General features: G+C 37.5%; 1 non-coding gene across 1 annotated transcript; it reads left to right on the forward strand.

The window, feature by feature from the left end:
* Positions 1-862: 862 nt before the first annotated feature.
* LOC141644430 (small nucleolar RNA R71) lies at positions 863-969 on the forward strand. Its single transcript, XR_012544049.1, has one exon. It is a non-coding gene; the product is annotated as a small nucleolar RNA R71 (small nucleolar RNA).
* Positions 970-3,837: the final 2,868 nt, after the last annotated feature.

A 3,837-nucleotide genomic window follows, 5' to 3' on the forward strand; every position in this document is an offset into this window, starting at 1 on the left:
AATGGCACTAACCGTTTCATGTCTTGGGGGATTACTTTGAGGTGGTGATTGCCCCTTTTGTCTTTGTGAGCTTGAAGATGCTAGTTGAGTTAATTGGGTTTCCAACATTTTGGTGTGAGCTAGGATGTTGTTGATGGTGGTTTCCTTTGCTTGACTATCTTTTTGCATTTGAGTGAAAAATTCTTGTTGATTCTTTTGCATTTGAAGGACCGCTTTTTGAACATCAAAACCTTGGTCATTTTGTTGATTTTATGGATTTTGATTTTGGTAACCTTGGTTTTGGTTGTAAAAGGGTCTTTGATTTTGGTTTCTCATGGGAGGTGGGGTGTATGTTGTTTGAGGGTTTTGAACATTTTGGATTTTGTATGAGAGATTTGGATGGAATTTTGTGTTTTCATTGTAATTGTTAGAAAAAGGGGTACCACTCTTGTATGCTTGGAAAGCATTCACTTGTTCATTTGTTCCCCTACAGTCACTTGAGTCATGTCCCAAAGTTCCACAATTCTCACATATCCCACTTGGGATTGATGAGGATGCCGTCATGGCATTAACATGATGCTTTGGTGATTTCGAGGCTTCTTCAAGTCTAGCCATAGCTTTTTCAAACTTCAAGTTGATTGTATCAATGTGAGCACTAAGTTGAGCACCCAATTGAGTAACGGAGTCCACTTCATGCTTTCCTCCTCTAATAGCCTTGCGAGGTCTACTATATTGTGAGTTATGAACCGCCATTTCCTCAATTTTGTTCCAAGTTTGATTGTCATCAATTTCGGTGAACATTCCATTTGATCCCATGTTGAGAATGTTCCTTGAATCTTCATATAGACCGTTCCAAAATCGTTGTACCAAGAACCACTCGCTAAGTCCATGGTGAGGACATGAGCGACAAATTCCTTTGAACCGCTCCCAAGCTTCATACAAAGATTCTTCATCCCTTTGCTTAAAACCCGTAATTTGAGCTCTTAGCATGTTAGTCTATTCCGGTGGGTAGAATTTTTTGTAGAGAGCTAGAGCCAACTTTTTCCAAGAATCAATTCCGAGAGTGGCCTTATCAAGGCCCTTCAACCATTGTTTCGCGGTGCCAATTAGAGAAAAAGGAAATAAGACCCATCGAATTTGGTCTTGAGTTACACCGGTTTGAGAAATCGCATCACAATAGTCACAAAAAGTCTCCATATGAGAGTGAGGGTCTTCACTAGGCATCCTCCCAAATTGGCTCCTTTCGACTAATTGGATAAATGCGGATTTAGCAATGAAATTTCCGGTCAAATGTTGTGGTGTGGGAGTACCATTGGGTAGGTTCTCCTCGGTGGGTACGGAATGTGATGAAAACTTAGGCATTGTGGGTTGATTTTGTGTTGTATTTTGTGTTGGGTTCTCCTCACCTTCTCTTGCAAAAGGGTTGATGAACTCAATAGTTGGTTGAATATCTACAACCTCACTAATACCTCTCAAATTTCTCCTAGCAAGTCTTCTATTGGTTGTTAAAGTTCTTTCAATTTCACGATCAAAAGGTAACAAATCACCTTGTGACCTTCTAGACATGCAAAATATCAAACAACTCGAAAATAATTAGAACAAACCTTGAGGAGTTTTATTTCCTCAAGGCAAAGAAAGACACAACTAATAACAATATAAGAAAATCTAAATCACGATAACACCATCCCCGTAAACGGCGCCATTTTTGGTCGGACCTACTAAAATCTTTTCGGTAACTTGTCGTTAGGAGCACCTAGACCAAAACACAATTTATAGCTTCACAAACAATTCTACAATTAGTAAAGAGGCAAGTAAAGGTCGGATCCCAAGGGACGGGAATTGAAATGAGATTTCTATTGAGAGTAGTGGTGTATTGAAAGGGTTGTAAACAATTGATAAAAAGCACTAGGGTGTCATGGGGTCATAGGGGATTCATGGGAATTGATCATACAAACATGTTCTCAAATTATAAGCAAGCAATTATTGTTGTGATGGATTGAGTTGGGTTATATCTTACAGCCCTAGGAAAGTTTGGGTCCCGGAGCCGAATCGATTAGATTTTACAACACCTACGAGTCGACTTAGTCTTCCCTACTCAACAACATGCATGGTCTAATGAGACTCGAGTTGGTTTATGTCTTACAAGTCTCATTGAAAAGGTAGGTGATGGGTAAAAAATGCAAGGATTCATAGGCTCGCATTTCATCAAACATAACATGTGCATGAGTTGAGATCAAAACAAGCAAGCAAATAAACCATGAAAGCATATTAATTTAAGCATGAATCATTCCCCATGTTGGTTTCCCCTAATTACCCATTAACCCTAGCTATGGAACTACTCACTCATTATCATGTTGAACATGCTAGCAAGGTTGTCAATCATACCAACAAAGTGAAACATGATGAATAAATGAAAGTAATTAGCAATAATTAAAGAGGGATTAAGAGAATTACACCTACTAATGATTCCAATAATAAAGCAAAGAATAACAGAAGTACTTGATGCTTGATTGAGAGGTTGTCAATCTCCCAATAATAACCTAAATAATCTTCAATTACCCAAAATAAAGGATGAACAAAAGAGAGATTATGGAAATAAAACTTGTATTAAAACTTGATTAATTGTTGATTACAAAACTAAAGAGAGATTTGATTGATATTAACTACTCTAAGAATTGATAAGAAGAACATGCTCTTCTAATTAGACTAATGGGGTATTTATAGTGGAAATTTAGGTGGATGCATTAGGGTTAACTAAGGGCTTAAATGACGATTAAGTCCCTACTTAGGGAAACGCCGGTATTTTCTGAAGGAAGGGCATCTTTCTTGAAGCTTGAAGAAACGAATTTGCGCTGTCTTGGAATCCGTGCGTCATAGGCTCGGGACGGCCGGATTCCTGTGTCTCTGCCCGGACGTCTTCTGGATGTTGCTGCCCGGGCGTCTTTGATGGAAGACGCACGGATTGTGGTCCTGGGGACGGGCGTCTTCAGGGGAAGACGAGCGGATTGTCATGCAGCGTACTTTCTTCTTCTTTTCTTCCCTTTTCTTCATAAAATCCTTGGGGATTTCCTTGGGGATGCAAGGATCTTTCCTCATCATTGCCCAACTACTATAATATGTACAAAGGCCTTCTAATCTTGTCTCTCCTTGATGCTTGGTCATTGGATTCAATCAATTTAGTCTCATTTTGCCATGAAAATGCAAGGTTTGCACTCCTTTCCTACCAAGGACACAAAACCTCAAAGAATATGCAAAACAAAGAACTAAAGAAAATAAATGACCCAAATATGCACTAAAAGCATGGGAACAAGGCTAATTCGGGGACTAAATATGCGCTAATTATCGTCACATCAATATATTACTAGAAGTAGTAATCTCTTAATATTATTATTTTTAAGGGCACAAATATTAATTTCTAGTAACCAAATTAATATTTGTATTAAGAAGGATTTCCTTGGCACAATCCTTGAGAAGTAGATCTTGCAATTAGATCTAAGGTGTTTTTGGGCATTTGTATTATTCTTAAGAAGACTAACTTGGTAGGAGACCAATTTAGTATAAACCATATTTAGGCCCTCCTTGTAAGAAAGACTAAATTTATTCTCTTTTATTTAAATTGTTATGCATACATAAATTCCTTTTAGTTTATGACTAAACTAATTAACACTTAGTTATTAGAAGAGTCTAATAAAAGATATATGAATCTTACAATTGGTATCAGGGCAAGAGTTGTTGCATGCATAATCGGTTTTGTTTTTCCGATTTAACATGTTAACATATAAAACTTAAAATTTGTGATTTATGAAGATAAATGCCACAAAAACTTTTCATGTTAAACATTCTGGTCCTAAATTGATT

Source organism: Silene latifolia, chromosome 2 (genome assembly GCF_048544455.1).
Source record: "Silene latifolia isolate original U9 population chromosome 2, ASM4854445v1, whole genome shotgun sequence".
In the NCBI taxonomy this organism is placed as follows: domain Eukaryota; kingdom Viridiplantae; phylum Streptophyta; class Magnoliopsida; order Caryophyllales; family Caryophyllaceae; genus Silene; species Silene latifolia.